This window comes from Nerophis ophidion, linkage group LG08 (genome assembly GCF_033978795.1).
Source record: "Nerophis ophidion isolate RoL-2023_Sa linkage group LG08, RoL_Noph_v1.0, whole genome shotgun sequence".
Taxonomy (NCBI): Eukaryota; Metazoa; Chordata; class Actinopteri; order Syngnathiformes; family Syngnathidae; genus Nerophis; species Nerophis ophidion.
In genome coordinates this window covers 42,485,313-42,503,397 of record NC_084618.1, presented here as the reverse complement: position 1 = coordinate 42,503,397, position 18,085 = coordinate 42,485,313, and the positions used below count along the sequence as shown (strand labels likewise).

Below are 18,085 nucleotides of genomic sequence, written 5' to 3'. Positions count from 1 at the left end.
CCTCACATTTTCAACTCAAATTATTTTGGTATTTGGATTTGAACAGGACATTTAGTTCCTAGAAAAAAAAATCTGTTTTGGTCCCCCCAAACTAAGATCCAAAGAGCTTTGGCAGTTTTTGTCAGTTTGTCAAGATTGAGTGACACTAAAAATGTATTCCGACAGTGTTTTACAGAGAGAAAGTTGGATTGAATCAATTTTGTTAATCGATAGTTAAACCTCTTTAAAGAAAATACAGTGGCCAGTATGGGGATTGAAACCATGACCTCTACGTTATTAGCACCACGCTCTGACCAACTGCGTTAGCCTTCCGCAAACCTTCAAACTTTCCCTATATTTTCAACTCAAATTTTTTGGGTATTTAGATTTGCACAAGACATTGAGTTCATAGATAGGAGAAAAAAACAACTGTTTTGGTCCCCTCAAACTAAAATCCAAAGAGGTTTGGCAGTTTTTGTCCGTTTGTCAAGTACGAGTCACACTAAAAATGCATTCCTATAGAGTTTTTTGTATTAAGAAAGTAGAATAGAGTCAATATTGATCGATAATTTAAAGTATCTAAAGAGAAACCAGTGGCCCGTATGGAGGTTGAACCCATGACCTTGGCGTTATTAGCACCACGCTCTGACCAACTGAGCTAACCGGCCACATGCTCTTACAGTTTCCTCACATTTTCAACTCAAATTATTTTGGTATTTGGATTTGAACAGGACATTTAGTTCCTAGAAAAAAAAATCTGTTTTGGTCCCCCCAAACTAAGATCCAAAGAGCTTTGGCAGTTTTTGTCAGTTTGTCAAGATTGAGTGACACTAAAAATGTATTCCGACAGTGTTTTACAGAGAGAAAGTTGGATTGAATCAATTTTGTTAATCGATAGTTAAACCTCTTTAAAGAAAATACAGTGGCCAGTATGAGGGTTGAAACCATGACCTTAACGTTATTAGCACCACGCTCTGACCAACTGAGTTAAGCTTCCACAAACCTTCAAACTTTCCCTACATTTTCAACTCAAATGTTTTTGCTGTTTTGATTTGCGCAAGACATTGAGTTCATAGATAGGAAAAAAAAAAATCTGTTTTGGTCTCCTCAAACTAAAATCCAAAAAGGTTTGATAGGTTTTGTCAGTTTGTCAAATACGAGTCACACTAAAAATGCATTCGTATCGAGTTTTTTGTATGAAGAAAGTAACATCGAGTCAATGTTGATCAATAGTTTAAACTATCTAAAGAAGAGCCAGTGGCCCATATGGGGGTTGAACCCATGACCTTGGCGTTATTAGCACCACGCTCTGACCAACTGAGGTAACCGGCCACATGCTCTTACAATTTCCTTACATTTTCGACTCAAATTATTTTGGTATTTGGATTTGAACAGGACATTGAGTTCCTAGAAAATAAAATCTGTTTTGGTCTCCCCAAACTGAGATCCAAAAAGCTTTGGCAGTTTTTGTCGGTTTGTCAAGATTGAGTGACACTAAAAATGTATTCCGACAGTGTTTTACAGAGAGAAAGTTGGATTGAATCAATTTTGTTAATCGATAGTTAAACCTCTTTAAAGAAAATACAGTGGCCAGTATGGGGATTGAAACCATGACCTCTACGTTATTAGCACCACGCTCTGACCAACTGCGTTAGCCTTCCGCAAACCTTCAAACTTTCCCTACATTTTCAACTCAAATTTTTTTGGTATTTAGATTTGCACAAGACATTGAGTTCATAGATAGGAGAAAAAAACAACTGTTTTGGTCCCCTCAAACTAAAATCCAAAGAGGTTTGGCAGTTTTTGTCAGTTTGTCAAGTACGAGTCACACTAAAAATGCATTCCTATAGAGTTTTTTGTATTAAGAAAGTAGCATAGAGTCAATATTGATCGATAATTTAAAGTATCTAAAGAGAAACCAGTGGCCCGTATGGGGGTTGAACCCATGACCTTGGTGTTATTAGCACCACGCTCTGACCAACTGAGCTAACCGGCCACATGCCCTTACAGTTTCCTCACATTTTCAACTCAAATTATTTTGGTATTTGGATTTGAACAGGACATTTAGTTCCTAGAAAAAAAAATCTGTTTTGGTCCCCCCAAACTAAGATCCAAAGAGCTTTGGCAGTTTTTGTCAGTTTGTCAAGATTGAGTGACACTAAAAATGTATTCCGACAGTGTTTTACAGAGAGAAAGTTGGATTGAATCAATTTTGTTAATCGATAGTTAAACCTCTTTAAAGAAAATACAGTGGCCAGTATGGGGGTTGAAACCATGACCCTAACGTTATTAGCACCACGCTCTGACCAACTGAGTTAAGCTTCCACAAACCTTCAAACTTTCCCTACATTTTCAACTCAAATGTTTTTGCTGTTTTGATTTGCACAAGACATTGAGTTCATAGATAGGAAAAAAAAAAATCTGTTTTGGTCTCCTCAAACTAAAATCCAAAAAGGTTTGGCAGTTTTTGTCAGTTTGTCAAGTACGAGTCACACTAAAAATGCATTCCTATAGAGTTTTTTGTATGAAGAAAGTAGCATAGAGTCAATGTTGATCGATAGTTTAAAGTATCTAAAGAGAAACCAGTGGCCCGTATGGTGGTTGAACCCATGACCTTGGCGTTATTAGCACCACGCTCTGACCAACTGAGCTAACCGGCCACAAGTTCTTGCAGTTTCCTCACATTTTCAACTCAAATTATTTTGGTATTTGGATTTGAACAGGACATTTAGTTCCTAGAAAAAAAAATCTGTTTTGGTCCCCCCAAACTAAGATCCAAAGAGCTTTGGCAGTTTTTGTCAGTTTGTCAAGATTGAGTGACACTAAAAATGTATTCCGACAGTGTTTTACAGAGAGAAAGTTGGATTGAATCAATTTTGTTAATCGATAGTTAAACCTCTTTAAAGAAAATACAGTGGCCAGTATGGGGATTGAAACCATGACCTCTACGTTATTAGCACCACGCTCTGACCAACTGCGTTAGCCCTCCGCAAACCTTCAAACTTTCCCTATATTTTCAACTCAAATTTTTTTGGTATTTAGATTTGCACAAGACATTGAGTTCATAGATAGGAGAAAAAAACTACTGTTTTGGTCCCCTGAAAACTAAAATCCAAAGAGGTTTGGCAGTTTTTGTCAGTTTGTCAAGTACGAGTCACACTAAAAATGCATTCCTATAGAGTTGTTTGTATTAAGAAAGTAGCATAGAGTCAATATTGATCGATAATTTAAAGTATCTAAAGAGAAACCAGTGGCCCGTATGGAGGTTGAACCCATGACCTTGGCGTTATTAGCACCACGCTCTGACCAACTGAGCTAACCGGCCACATGCTCTTACAGTTTCCTCACATTTTCAACTCAAATTATTTTGGTATTTGGATTTGAACAGGACATTTAGTTCCTAGAAAAAAAAATCTGTTTTGGTCCCCCCAAACTAAGATCCAAAGAGCTTTGGCAGTTTTTGTCAATTTGTCAAGATTGAGTGACACTAAAAATGTATTCCGACAGTGTTTTACAGAGAGAAAGTTGGATTGAATCAATTTTGTTAATCGATAGTTAAACCTCTTTAAAGAAAATACAGTGGCCAGTATGAGGGTTGAAACCATGACCTTAACATTATTAGCACCACGCTCTGACCAACTGAGTTAAGCTTCCACAAACCTTCAAACTTTCCCTACATTTTCAACTCAAATGTTTTTGCTGTTTTGATAAGCACAAGACATTGAGTTCATAGATAGGAAAAAAAAAAATCTGTTTTGGTCTCCTCAAACTAAAATCCAAAAAGGTTTGATAGGTTTTGTCAGTTTGTCAAGTACGAGTCACACTAAAAATGCATTCGTATCGAGTTTTTTGTATGAAGAAAGTAACATCGAGTCAATGTTGATCAATAGTTTAAACTATCTAAAGAGAAGCCAGTGGCCCATATGGGGGTTGAACCCATGACCTTGGCGTTATTAGCACCACGCTCTGACCAACTGAGGTAACCGGCCACATGCTCTTACAATTTCCTTACATTTTTGACTCAAATTATTTTGGTATTTGGATTTGAACAGGACATTGAGTTCCTAGAAAAAAAAATCTGTTTTGGTCCCCCCAAACTGAGATCCAAAAAGCTTTGGCAGTTTTTGTCGGTTTGTCAAGATTGAGTGACACTAAAAATGTATTCCGACAGTGTTTTACAGAGAGAAAGTTGGATTGAATCAATTTTGTTAATCGATAGTTAAACCTCTTTAAAGAAAATACAGTGGCCAGTATGGGGATTGAAACCATGACCTCTACGTTATTAGCACCACGCTCTGACCAACTGCGTTAGCCTTCCGCAAACCTTCAAACTTTCCCTACATTTTCAACTCAAATTTTTTTGGTATTTAGATTTGCACAAGACATTGAGTTCATAGATAGGAGAAAAAAACAACTGTTTTGGTCCCCTCAAACTAAAATCCAAAGAGGTTTGGCAGTTTTTGTCCGTTTGTCAAGTACGAGTCACACTAAAAATGCATTCCTATAGAGTTTTTTGTATTAAGAAAGTAGCATAGAGTCAATATTGATCGATAATTTAAAGTATCTAAAGAGAAACCAGTGGCCCGTATGGGGGTTGAACCCATGACCTTGGCGTTATTAGCACCACGCTCTGACCAACTGAGCTAACCGGCCACATGCTATTACAGTTTCCTCACATTTTCAACTCAAATTATTTTGGTATTTGGATTTGAACAGGACATTTAGTTCCTAGAAAAAAAAATCTGTTTTGGTCCCCCCAAACTAAGATCCAAAGAGCTTTGGCAGTTTTTGTCAGTTTGTCAAGATTGAGTGACACTAAAAATGTATTCCGACAGTGTTTTACAGAGAGAAAGTTGGATTGAATCAATTTTGTCAATCGATAGTTAAACCTCTTTAAAGAAAATACAGTGGCCAGTATGGGGGTTGAAACCATGACCTTAACGTTATTAGCACCACGCTCTGACCAACTGAGTTAAGCTTCCACAAACCTTCAAACTTTCCCTACATTTTCAACTCAAATGTTTTTGCTGTTTTGATTTGCACAAGACATTGAGTTCATAGATAAGAAAAAAAAAAATCTGTTTTGGTCTCCTCAAACTAAAATCCAAAGAGGTTTGGCAGTTTTTGTCAGTGTGTCAAGTACAAGTCACACTAAAAATGCAATCCTATAGAGTTTTTTGTATGAAGAAAGTAGCATAGAGTCAATGTTGATCGATAGTTTAAAGTATCTAAAGAGAAACCAGTGGCCCGTACGGGGGTTGAACCCATGACCTTGGCGCTATTAGCACCACGCTCTGACAAACTGAGCTAATCGGCCACATGTTCTTGCAATTTCCTTACATTTTCAACTCAAATTATTTTGGTATTTGGATTTGAACAGGACATTGAGTTCCTAGAAAAAAAAATCTGTTTTGGTCTCCCCAAACTAAGATCCAAAGAGCTTTGGCAGTTTTTGTCAGATTGTCAAGATTGAGTGACTCTAAAAATGTATTCCGACAGTGTTTTACAGAGAGAAAGTTGGATTGAATCAATTTTGTTAATCGATAATTAAACCTCTTTAAAGAAAACACAGTAGCCAGTATGGGGGTTGAAACCATGACCTTAACGTTATTAGCACCACGCTCTGACCAACCGAGTTAAGCTTCCACAAACCTTCAAACTTTCTTTACATTTTCAACTCAAATTTTTTGGGTATTTAGATTTGCACAAGACATTGAGTTGATAGATAGGGAAAACAAATCTGTTTTGGTCTCCTCAAACTAAAATACAAAGAGGTTTGGCAGTATTTGTCAGTTTGTCAAGTACGAGTCACACTAAAAATGCATTCCTATAGAGTTTTTTGCATGAAGAAAGTAACATAGAGTCAATATTGATCGATAGTTTAAACTATCTAATGAGAAACCAGTGGCCAGAGGTTGAACCCGTGACCTTGGCGTTATTAGCACCACGCTCTGACCAACTGAGCTTACCGGCCATATGCTCTTATAATTTCCTTACATTTTCAACACAAAATATTTTGGTATATGGATTTGAACAGGACATTGAGTTCCTAGAAAAAAAAATCTGTTTTGGTCTCCCCAAACTCAGATCCAAAGAGCTTTGGCAGTTTTTGTCAGTTTGTCAAGATTGAGTGACACTAAAAATGTATTCCGACAGTGTTTTACAGACAGAAATTTGGATTGAATCAATGTTGTCAATCGATAGTTAAACCTCTTTAAAGAAAATACAGTGGCCAGTATGGGGGTTGAAACCATGACCTTAATGTTATTAGCACCACGCTCTGACCAACTGAGTTAAGCTTCCACAAACCTTCAAACTTTCCCTACATTTTCAACTCAAATGTTTTTGCTGTTTTGATTTGCACAAGACATTGAGTTTATAGATAAGAAAAAAAAATAATCTGTTTTGGTCTCCTCAAACTAAAATCCAAAGAGGTTTGGCAGTTTTTGTCAGTGTGTCAAGTACAAGTCACACTAAAAATGCAATCCTATAGAGTTTTTTGCATGAAGAAAGTAGCATAGAGTCAATGTTGATCGATAGTTTAAACTATCTAAAGAGAAACCAGTGGCCCGTATGGGGGTTGAACCCATGACCTTGGCGTTATTAGCACCACGCTCTGACCAACTGAGCTTACCGGCCATATGCTCTTATAATTTCCTTACATTTTCAACTCAAATTATTTTGGTATATGGATTTGAATAGGACATTGAGTTCCTAGAAAAAAAAAATCTGTTTTGGTCTCCCCAAACTAAGATCCAAAGAGCTTTGGCAGTTTTTGTCAGATTGTCAAGATTGAGTGACACTAAAATGTATTCCGAAAGTGTTTTACAGACAGAAAGTTGGATTGAATCAATTTTGTTAATCGATAATTAAACCTCTTTAAAGAAAATACAGTGGCCAGTATGGGGGTTGAAACCATGACCTTAACGTTATTAGCACCACGCTCTGACCAACCGAGTTAAGCTTCCACAAACCTTCAAACTTTCCTTACATTTTCAACTCAAATTTTTTGGGTATTTAGATTTGCACAAGACATTGAGTTGATAGGTAGGAAAAAAAAATCTGTTTTGGTCTCCTCAAACTAAAATACAAAGAGGTTTGGCAGTATTTGTCAGTTTGTCAAGTACGAGTCACACTAAAAATGCATTCCTATAGAGTTTTTTGCATGAAGAAAGTAACATAGAGTCAATATTGATCGATGGTTTAAACTATCTAAAGAGAAACCAGTGGCCAGAGGTTGAACCCATGACCTTGGCGTTATTAGCACCACGCTCTGACCAACTGAGCTTACCGGCCATATGCTCTTATAATTTCCTTACATTTTCAACTCAAATTATTTTGGTATATGGATTTGAACAGGACATTGAGTTCCTAGAAAAAAAAATTCTGTTTTGGTCTCCCCAAACTAAGATCCAAAGAGCTTTGGCAGTTTTTGTCAGATTGTCAAGATTGAGTGACACTACAATATATTCCGAAAGTGTTTTCCAGACAGAAAGTTGGATTGAATCAATTTTGTTAATCGATAATTAAACCTCTTTAAAGAAAATACAGTGGCCAGTATGGGGGTTGAAACCATGACCTTAACGTTATTAGCACCACGCTCTGACCAACCGAGTTAAGCTTCCACAAACCTTCAAACTTTCCTTACATTTTCAACTCAAATTTTTTGGGTATTTAGATTTGCACAAGACATTGAGTTGATAGGTAGGAAAAAAAAATCTGTTTTGGTCTCCTCAAACTAAAATACAAAGAGGTTTGGCAGTATTTGTCAGTTTGTCAAGATTGAGTGACACTAAAAATGTATTCCGACAGTGTTTTACAGACAGAAAGTTGGATTGAATCAATGTTGTCAATCGATAGTTAAACCTCTTTAAAGAAAATACAGTGGGCAGTATGGGGGTTGAAACCATGACCTTAACGTTATTAGCACCACGCTCTGACCAACTGAGTTAAGCTTCCACAAACCTTCAAACTTTCCCTACATTTTCAACTCAAATGTTTTTGCTGTTTTGATTTGCACAAGACATTGAGTTCATAGATAGGAAAAAAAAATAATCTGTTTTGGTCTCCTCAAACTAAAATACAAAGAGGTTTGGCAGTATTTGTCAGTTTGTCAAGTACGAGTCACACTAAAAATGCATTCCTATAGAGTTTTTTGCATGAAGAAAGTAACATAGAGTCAATATTGATCGATAGTTTAAACTATCTAAAGAGAAACCAGTGGCCAGAGGTTGAACCCATGACCTTGGCGTTATTAGCACCACGCTCTGACCAACTGAGCTTACCGGCCATATGCTCTTATAATTTCCTTACATTTTCAACTCAAATTATTTTAGTATATGGATTTGAACAGGACATTGAGTTCCTAGAAAAAAAAATCTGTTTTGGTCTCCCCAAACTAAGATCCAAAGAGCTTTGGCAGTTTTTGTCAGATTGTCAAGATTGAGTGACACTACAATATATTCCGAAAGTGTTTTCCAGACAGAAAGTTGGATTGAATCAATTTTGTTAATCGATAATTAAACCTCTTTAAAGAAAATACAGTGGCCAGTATGGGGGTTGAAACCATGACCTTAACGTTATTAGCACCACGCTCTGACCAACCGAGTTAAGCTTCCACAAACCTTCAAACTTTCCTTACATTTTCAACTCAAATTTTTTGGGTATTTAGATTTGCACAAGACATTGAGTTGATAGGTAGGAAAAAAAAATCTGTTTTGGTCTCCTCAAACTAAAATACAAAGAGGTTTGGCAGTATTTGTCAGTTTGTCAAGATTGAGTGACACTAAAAATGTATTCCGACAGTGTTTTACAGACAGAAAGTTGGATTGAATCAATGTTGTCAATCGATAGTTAAACCTCTTTAAAGAAAATACAGTGGGCAGTATGGGGGTTGAAACCATGACCTTAACGTTATTAGCACCACGCTCTGACCAACTGAGTTAAGCTTCCACAAACCTTCAAACTTTCCCTACATTTTCAACTCAAATGTTTTTGCTGTTTTGATTTGCACAAGACATTGAGTTCATAGATAGGAAAAAAAAATAATCTGTTTTGGTCTCCTCAAACTAAAATACAAAGAGGTTTGGCAGTATTTGTCAGTTTGTCAAGTACGAGTCACACTAAAAATGCATTCCTATAGAGTTTTTTGCATGAAGAAAGTAACATAGAGTCAATATTGATCGATAGTTTAAACTATCTAAAGAGAAACCAGTGGCCAGAGGTTGAACCCATGACCTTGGCGTTATTAGCACCACGCTCTGACCAACTGAGCTTACCGGCCATATGCTCTTATAATTTCCTTACATTTTCAACTCAAATTATTTTAGTATATGGATTTGAACAGGACATTGAGTTCCTAGAAAAAAAAATCTGTTTTGGTCTCCCCAAACTCAGATCCAAAGAGCTTTGGCAGTTTTTGTCAGTTTGTCAAGATTGAGTGACACTAAAAATGTATTCCGACAGTGTTTTACAGAGAGAAAGTTGGATTGAATCAATTTTGTTAATCAATAGTTAAACCTCTTTACAGAAAACACAGTGGCCAGTATGGGGGTTGAAACCATGACCTTAACGTTATTACACCACGCTCTGATCAACTGAGTTAACCTTCCACAAACCTTCAAACTTTCCCTACTTTTTCAACTGAAATGTTTTTGCTATTTTGATTTGCACAAGACATTGAGTTGATAGATAGGGAAAAAAATCTGTTTTGGTCTCCTCAAACTAAAATCCAAAGAGGTTTGGCAGTTTTTGTCAGTTTGTCAAGTACGAGTCACACTAAAAATGCATTCCTATAGAGTTTTTTGAATGAAGAAAGTAGCATAGAGTCAATGTTGATCGATAGTTTAAAGTATGTAAAGAGAAACCAGTGGCCCGTACGGGGGTTGAACCCATGACCTTGGCGTTATTAGCACCACGCTCTGACCAACTGAGCTAACCGGCCACATGTTCCTACAATTTCCTTACATTTTCAACTCAAATTATTTTGGTATTTGGATTTGAACAGGACATTGAGTTCCTAGAAAAAAAAATCTGTTTTGGTCTCCCCAAACTAAGATCCAAAGAGCTTTGGCAGGTTTTGTCAGTTTGTCAAGATTGAGTGACACTAAAATGTATTCCGAAAGTGTTTTACAGAGAGAAAGTTGGATTGAATCAAATTTGTTAATCGATAGTTAAACCTCTTTAAAGAAAACACAGTGGCCAGTATGGGGGTTGAAACCATGACCTTAACGTTATTAGCACCACGCTCTGATCAACTGAGTTAACCTTCCACAAACCTTCAAACTTTCCCTACATTTTCAACTGAAATGTTTTTGCTATTTTGATATGCACAAGACATTGAGTTGATAGATAGGAAAAAAAAATCTGTTTTGGTCTCCTCAAACTAAAATCCAAAGAGGTTTGGCAGTTTTTGGCAGTTTGTCACGTACGAGTCACACTAAAAATGCATTCGTATCAAGTTTTTTGTATGAAGAAAGTAACATAGAGTCAATGTTGATCGATAGTTTAAACTATCTAAAGAGAAACCAGTGGCCCGTATGGGGGTTGAACCCATGACCTTGGCGTCATTAGCACCACGCTCTGACCAACTGAGCTAACCAGCCACATGCTCTTACAATTTCCTTACATTTTCAACTCAAAATATTTTGGTATTTGGATTTGAACAGGACATTGAGTTCCTAGAAAAAAAAATCTGTTTTGGTCTCCCCAAACTAAGATCCAAAGAGCTTTGGCAGTTTTTGTCAGTTTGTCAAGATTGAGTGACACTAAAATGTATTCCGAAAGTGTTTTACAGAGAGAAAGTTGGATTGAATCAATGTTGTTAATCAATAGTTAAACCTCTTTAAAGAAAATATAGTGGCCAGTATGGGGGTTGAAACCATGACCTTAACGTTATTAGCACCACGCTCTGACCAACTGAGTTAGCATTTCGCAAACCTTCAAACTTTCCCTACATTTTCAACTCAAATTTTTTTGGTATTTAGATTTGAACAAGACATTGAGTTCATAGATAGGAGAAAAAAAAACTGTTTTGGTCTCCTCAAACTAAAATCCAAAGAGGTTTGGCAGTTTTTGTCAGTTTGTCAAGTACGAGTCACACTAAAAATGCATTCCTATAGAGTTTTTTGTATGAAGAAAGTAGCATAGAGTCAATGTTGATCGATAATTTAAACTATCTAAAGAGAAACCGGTGGCCCATACGAGGGTTAAACCCATGACCTTGGCGTTATTAGCACCACGCTGTGACCAACTGAGCTAACCGATCACTTGCTCTCATAATTTCCTTACATTTTCAACTCAAATTATTTTGGTATTTAGATTTGAACAGGACGTTGAGTTCCTAGAAAAAAAAAATCTGTTTTCGTCCCCCCAAACTAAGATCCAAAGAGCTTTGGCAGTTTTTGTCGGTTTGTCAAGATTGAGTGACACTAAAAATGTATTCCGACAGTGTTTTACAGACAAAAAGTTGGATTGAATCAATTTTGTTAATCGATAGTTAAACCTCTTAAAAGAAAATACAGCGGCCAGTATGGGGGTTGAAACCATGACCTTAACGCTATTAGCACCACACTCTGACCAACTGAGTTAACCTTCCACAAACCTTTCCTACATTTTCAACTCAAATTTTTTTGGTAATTAGATTTGCACAAGACATTGAGTTGATAGATAGGAAAAAAAATCTGTTTTGGTCTCCTCAAACTAAAATCCAAAGAGGTTTGGCAGTTTTTGTCAGTTTGTCAAGTAGGAGTCACACTAAAAATGCATTCGTATAGAGTTTTTTGTATGAAGAAAGTAACATAGAGTCAATATTGATCGATAGTTTAAAGTATTTAAAGAGAAACCAGTGGCCCGTATGGGGGTTGAACCCATGACCTTAGCGTTATTACCACCGCGCTCTGACCAACTGAGCTAACCGGCCACATGCGCTTACAGTTTCCTTACATTTTCAGCTCAAAATATTTATGTATTTGGATTTGAACAGGACATTGAGTTCCTAGAAAAAAAAATCTGTTTTGGTCCCCCCAAACTAAGATCCAAAGAGCTTTGGCAGTTTTTGTCAGTTTGTCAAGATTGAGTGACACTAAAAATGTATTCCGACAGTGTTTTACAGACAGAAAGTTGGATTGAATCAATGTTGTCAATCGATAGTTAAACCTCTTTAAAGAAAATACAGTGGCCAGTATGGGGGTTGAAACCATGACCTTAACGTTATTAGCACCACGCTCTGACCAACTGAGTTAAGCTTCCACAAACCTTCAAACTTTCCCTACATTTTCAACTCAAATGTTTTTGCTGTTTTGATTTGCACAAGACATTGAGTTCATAGATAGGAAAAAAAAAATAATCTGTTTTGGTCTCCTCAAACTAAAATACAAAGAGGTTTGGCAGTATTTGTCAGTTTGTCAAGTACGAGTCACACTAAAAATGCATTCCTATAGAGTTTTTTGCATGAAGAAAGTAACATAGAGTCAATATTGATCGATAGTTTAAACTATCTAAAGAGAAACCAGTGGCCAGAGGTTGAACCCATGACCTTGGCGTTATTAGCACCACGCTCTGACCAACTGAGCTTACCGGCCATATGCTCTTATAATTTCCTTACATTTTCAACTCAAATTATTTTAGTATATGGATTTGAACAGGACATTGAGTTCCTAGAAAAAAAAATCTGTTTTGGTCTCCCCAAACTCAGATCCAAAGAGCTTTGGCAGTTTTTGTCAGTTTGTCAAGATTGAGTGACACTAAAAATGTATTCCGACAGTGTTTTACAGAGAGAAAGTTGGATTGAATCAATTTTGTTAATCGATAGTTAAACCTCTTTACAGAAAACACAGTGGCCAGTATGGGGGTTGAAACCATGACCTTAACGTTATTAGCACCACGCTCTGATCAACTGAGTTAACCTTCCACAAACCTTCAAACTTTCCCTACATTTTCAACTGAAATGTTTTTGCTATTTTGATTTGCACAAGACATTGAGTTGATAGATAGGGAAAAAAATCTGTTTTGGTCTCCTCAGACTAAAATCCAAAGAGGTTTGGCAGTTTTTGTCAGTTTGTCAAGTACGAGTCACACTAAAAATGCATTCCTATAGAGTTTTTTGAATGAAGAAAGTAGCATAGAGTCAATGTTGATCGATAGTTTAAAGTATCTAAAGAGAAACCAGTTGCCCGTACGGGGGTTGAACCCATGACCTTGGCGTTATTAGCACCACGCTCTGACCAACTGAGCTAACCGGCCACATGTTCCTACAATTTCCTTACATTTTCAACTCAAATTATTTTGGTATTTGGATTTGAACAGGACATTGAGTTCCTAGAAAAAAAAATCTGTTTTGGTCTCCCCAAACTAAGATCCAAAGAGCTTTGGCAGTTTTTGTCAGTTTGTCAAGATTGAGTGACACTAAAATGTATTCCGAAAGTGTTTTACAGAGAGAAAGTTGGATTGAATCAATGTTGTTAATCAATAGTTAAACCTCTTTAAAGAAAATATAGTGGCCAGTATGGGGGTTGAAACCATGACCTTAACGTTATTAGCACCACGCTCTGACCAACTGAGTTAGCATTTCGCAAACCTTCAAACTTTCCCTACATTTTCAACTCAAATTTTTTTGGTATTTAGATTTGAACAAGACATTGAGTTCATAGATAGGAGAAAAAAAACTGTTTTGGTCTCCTCAAACTAAAATCCAAAGAGGTTTGGCAGTTTTTGTCAGTTTGTCAAGTACGAGTCACACTAAAAATGCATTCGTATAGAGTTTTTTGTATGAAGAAAGTAACATAGAGTCAATATTGATCGATAGTTTAAAGTATTTAAAGAGAAACCAGTGGCCCGTATGGGGGTTGAACCCATGACCTTGGCGTTATTAGCACCGCGCTCTGACCAACTGAGCTAACCGGCCACATGCGCTTACAGTTTCCTTACATTTTCAGCTCAAAATATTTAGGTATTTGGATTTGAACAGGACATTGAGTTCCTAGAAAAAAAAATCTGTTTTGGTCCCCCCAAACTAAGATCCAAAGAGCTTTGGCAGTTTTTGTCAGTTTGTCAAGATTGAGTGACACTAAAAATGTATTCCGACAGTGTTTTACAGACAGAAAGTTGGATTGAATCAATGTTGTCAATCGATAGTTAAACCTCTTTAAAGAAAATACAGTGGCCAGTATGGGGGTTGAAACCATGACCTTAACGTTATTAGCACCACGCTCTGACCAACTGAGTTAAGCTTCCACAAACCTTCAAACTTTCCCTACATTTTCAACTCAAATGTTTTTGCTGTTTTGATTTGCACTAGACATTGAGTTCATAGATAGGAAAAAAAAAATAATCTGTTTTGGTCTCCTCAAACTAAAATACAAAGAGGTTTGGCAGTATTTGTCAGTTTGTCAAGTACGAGTCACACTAAAAATGCATTCCTATAGAGTTTTTTGCATGAAGAAAGTAACATAGAGTCAATATTGATCGATAGTTTAAACTATCTAAAGAGAAACCAGTGGCCAGAGGTTGAACCCATGACCTTGGCGTTATTAGCACCACGCTCTGACCAACTGAGCTTACCGGCCATATGCTCTTATAATTTCCTTACATTTTCAACTCAAATTATTTTAGTACATGGATTTGAACAGGACATTGAGTTCCTAGAAAAAAAAATCTGTTTTGGTCTCCCCAAACTCAGATCCAAAGAGCTTTGGCAGTTTTTGTCAGTTTGTCAAGATTGAGTGACACTAAAAATGTATTCCGACAGTGTTTTACAGAGAGAAAGTTGGATTGAATCAATTTTGTTAATCGATAGTTAAACCTCTTTACAGAAAACACAGTGGCCAGTATGGGGGTTGAAACCATGACCTTAACGTTATTAGCACCACGCTCTGATCAACTGAGTTAACCTTCCACAAACCTTCAAACTTTCCCTACATTTTCAACTGAAATGTTTTTGCTATTTTGATTTGCACAAGACATTGAGTTGATAGATAGGGAAAAAAATCTGTTTTGGTCTCCTCAAACTAAAATCCAAAGAGGTTTGGCAGTTTTTGTCAGTTTGTCAAGTACGAGTCACACTAAAAATGCATTCCTATAGAGTTTTTTGAATGAAGAAAGTAGCATAGAGTCAATGTTGATCGATAGTTTAAAGTATCTAAAGAGAAACCAGTGGCCCGTACGGGGGTTGAACCCATGACCTTGGCGTTATTAGCACCACGCTCTGACCAACTGAGCTAACCGGCCACATGTTCCTACAATTTCCTTACATTTTCAACTCAAATTATTTTGGTATTTGGATTTGAACAGGACATTGAGTTCCTAGAAAAAAAAATCTGTTTTGGTCTCCCCAAACTAAGATCCAAAGAGCTTTGGCAGGTTTTGTCAGTTTGTCAAGATTGAGTGACACTAAAATCTATTCCGAAAGTGTTTTACAGAGAGAAAGTTGGATTGAATCAATTTTGTTAATCGATAGTTAAACCTCTTTAAAGAAAACACAGTGGCCAGTATGGGGGTTGAAACCATGACCTTAACGTTATTAGCACCACGCTCTGATCAACTGAGTTAACCTTCCACAAACTTTCAAACTTTCCCTACATTTTCAACTGAAATGTTTTTGCTATTTTGATATGCACAAGACATTGAGTTGATAGATAGGAAAAAAAAATCTGTTTTGGTCTCCTCAAACTAAAATCCAAAGAGGTTTGGCAGTTTTTGGCAGTTTGTCACGTACGAGTCACACTAAAAATGCATTCGTATCAAGTTTTTTGTATGAAGAAAGTAACATAGAGTCAATGTTGATCGATAGTTTAAACTATCTAAAGAGAAACCAGTGGCCCGTATGGGGGTTGAACCCATGACCTTGGCGTCATTAGCACCACGCTCTGACCAACTGAGCTAACCAGCCACATGCTCTTACAATTTCCTTACATTTTCAACTCAAAATATTTTGGTATTTGGATTTGAACAGGACATTGAGTTCCTAGAAAAAAAAATCTGTTTTGGTCTCCCCAAACTAAGATCCAAAGAGCTTTGGCAGTTTTTGTCAGTTTGTCAAGATTGAGTGACACTAAAATGTATTCCGAAAGTGTTTTACAGAGAGAAAGTTGGATTGAATCAATGTTGTTAATCAATAGTTAAACCTCTTTAAAGAAAATATAGTGGCCAGTATGGGGGTTGAAACCATGACCTTAACGTTATTAGCACCACGCTCTGACCAACTGAGTTAGCATTTCGCAAACCTTCAAACTTTCCCTACATTTTCAACTCAAATTTTTTTGGTATTTAGATTTGAACAAGACATCGAGTTCATAGATAGGAGAAAAAAAAACTGTTTTGGTCTCCTCAAACTAAAATCCAAAGAGGTTTGGCAGTTTTTGTCAGTTTGTCAAGTACGAGTCACACTAAAAATGCATTCCTATAGAGTTTTTTGTATGAAGAAAGTAGCATAGAGTCAATGTTGATCGATAATTTAAACTATCTAAAGAGAAACCGGTGGCCCATACGAGGGTTAAACCCATGACCTTGGCGTTATTAGCACCACGCTGTGACCAACTGAGCTAACCGATCACTTGCTCTCATAATTTCCTTACATTTTCAACTCAAATTATTTTGGTATTTAGATTTGAACAGGACGTTGAGTTCCTAGAAAAAAAAAATCTGTTTTCGTCCCCCCAAACTAAGATCCAAAGAGCTTTGGCAGTTTTTGTCGGTTTGTCAAGATTGAGTGACACTAAAAATGTATTCCGACAGTGTTTTACAGACAAAAAGTTGGATTGAATCAATTTTGTTAATCGATAGTTAAACCTCTTTAAAGAAAATACAGTGGCCAGTATGGGGGTTGAAACCATGACCTTAACGCTATTAGCACCACACTCTGACCAACTGAGTTAACCTTCCACAAACCTTTCCTACATTTTCAACTCAAATTTTTTTGGTAATTAGATTTGCACAAGACATTGAGTTGATAGATAGGAAAAAAAATCTGTTTTGGTCTCCTCAAACTAAAATCCAAAGAGGTTTGGCAGTTTTTGTCAGTTTGTCAAGTAGGAGTCACACTAAAAATGCATTCGTATAGAGTTTTTTGTATGAAGAAAGTAACATAGAGTCAATATTGATCGATAGTTTAAAGTATTTAAAGAGAAACCAGTGGCCCGTATGGGGGTTGAACCCATGACCTTGGCGTTATTAGCACCGCGCTCTGACCAACTGAGCTAACCGGCCACAAGCGCTTACAGTTTCCTTACATTTTCAGCTCAAAATATTTAGGTATTTGGATTTGAACAGGACATTGAGTTCCTAGAAAAAAAAATCTGTTTTGGTCCCCCCAAACTAAGATCCAAAGAGCTTTGGCAGTTTTTGTCAGTTTGTCAAGATTGAGTGACACTAAAAATGTATTCCGACAGTGTTTTACAGAGAGAAAGTTGGATTGAATCAATTTTGTTAATCGATAGTTAAACCTCTTTAAAGAAAATACAGTGGCCAGTATGGGGATTGAAACCATGACCTTAACGTTATTAGCACCACGCTCTGACCAACTGAGTTAGCATTCCGCAAACCTTCAAACTTTGCCTACATTTTCAACTCAAATTTTTTGGGGTATTTAGATTTGCACAAGACATTGAGTTGATCGATAGGAAAAAAAAAACTGTTTTGGTCTCCTCAAACTAAAATCCAAAGAGGTTTGGCAGTTTTTGTCAGTTTGTCAAGTACGAGTCACACTAAAAATGCATTCCTATAGAGTTTTTTGTATGAAGAAAGTAGCATAGAGTCAATGTTGATCGATAATTTAAACTATCTAAAGAGAAACCAGTGGCCCGTATGGGGGTTAAACCCATGACCTTGGCATTATTAGCACCACGCTCTGACCAACTGAGCTAACCGGCCACTTGCTCTCATAATTTCCTTACATTTTCAACTCAAATTATTTTGGTATTTAGATTTGAACAGGACATTGAGTTCCTAGAAAAAAAAATCTGTTTTCGTCTCCCCAAACTAAGATCCAAAGAGCTTTGGCAGTTTTTGTCGGTTTGTCAAGATTGAGTGACACTAAAAATGTATTCCGACAGCGTTTTACAGACAGAAAGTTGGATTGAATCAATGTTGTCAATCGATAGTTAAACCTCTT

At 36.8% G+C, this 18,085-nt stretch overlaps 1 protein-coding gene and 16 non-coding genes across 17 annotated transcripts in view; all 17 read right to left on the bottom strand.

Moving 5' to 3' along the window:
- Positions 1 to 18,085, bottom strand: part of myo15b (myosin XVB) — a 201,772-nt gene that overhangs the window by 129,396 nt on the left and 54,291 nt on the right. The gene's annotated exons all lie outside the window — the stretch shown is intronic.
- Positions 574 to 647, bottom strand: trnai-aau (transfer RNA isoleucine (anticodon AAU)). Its single transcript has one exon. It is a non-coding gene; the product is annotated as a tRNA-Ile (tRNA).
- On the bottom strand, positions 1,238 to 1,311 carry trnai-aau (transfer RNA isoleucine (anticodon AAU)). Its single transcript has one exon. It is a non-coding gene; the product is annotated as a tRNA-Ile (tRNA).
- On the bottom strand, positions 1,902 to 1,975 carry trnai-aau (transfer RNA isoleucine (anticodon AAU)). Its single transcript has one exon. It is a non-coding gene; the product is annotated as a tRNA-Ile (tRNA).
- Positions 2,566 to 2,639, bottom strand: trnai-aau (transfer RNA isoleucine (anticodon AAU)). Its single transcript has one exon. It is a non-coding gene; the product is annotated as a tRNA-Ile (tRNA).
- trnai-aau (transfer RNA isoleucine (anticodon AAU)) lies at positions 3,231 to 3,304 on the bottom strand. The gene has a single exon. It is a non-coding gene; the product is annotated as a tRNA-Ile (tRNA).
- Positions 3,895 to 3,968, bottom strand: trnai-aau (transfer RNA isoleucine (anticodon AAU)). The gene has a single exon. It is a non-coding gene; the product is annotated as a tRNA-Ile (tRNA).
- Positions 4,559 to 4,632, bottom strand: trnai-aau (transfer RNA isoleucine (anticodon AAU)). The gene has a single exon. It is a non-coding gene; the product is annotated as a tRNA-Ile (tRNA).
- trnai-aau (transfer RNA isoleucine (anticodon AAU)) lies at positions 6,545 to 6,618 on the bottom strand. Its single transcript has one exon. It is a non-coding gene; the product is annotated as a tRNA-Ile (tRNA).
- Positions 9,849 to 9,922, bottom strand: trnai-aau (transfer RNA isoleucine (anticodon AAU)). Its single transcript has one exon. It is a non-coding gene; the product is annotated as a tRNA-Ile (tRNA).
- On the bottom strand, positions 10,510 to 10,583 carry trnai-aau (transfer RNA isoleucine (anticodon AAU)). Its single transcript has one exon. It is a non-coding gene; the product is annotated as a tRNA-Ile (tRNA).
- On the bottom strand, positions 13,148 to 13,221 carry trnai-aau (transfer RNA isoleucine (anticodon AAU)). The gene has a single exon. It is a non-coding gene; the product is annotated as a tRNA-Ile (tRNA).
- trnai-aau (transfer RNA isoleucine (anticodon AAU)) lies at positions 13,809 to 13,882 on the bottom strand. The gene has a single exon. It is a non-coding gene; the product is annotated as a tRNA-Ile (tRNA).
- Positions 15,131 to 15,204, bottom strand: trnai-aau (transfer RNA isoleucine (anticodon AAU)). The gene has a single exon. It is a non-coding gene; the product is annotated as a tRNA-Ile (tRNA).
- On the bottom strand, positions 15,792 to 15,865 carry trnai-aau (transfer RNA isoleucine (anticodon AAU)). Its single transcript has one exon. It is a non-coding gene; the product is annotated as a tRNA-Ile (tRNA).
- trnai-aau (transfer RNA isoleucine (anticodon AAU)) lies at positions 17,108 to 17,181 on the bottom strand. Its single transcript has one exon. It is a non-coding gene; the product is annotated as a tRNA-Ile (tRNA).
- Positions 17,771 to 17,844, bottom strand: trnai-aau (transfer RNA isoleucine (anticodon AAU)). The gene has a single exon. It is a non-coding gene; the product is annotated as a tRNA-Ile (tRNA).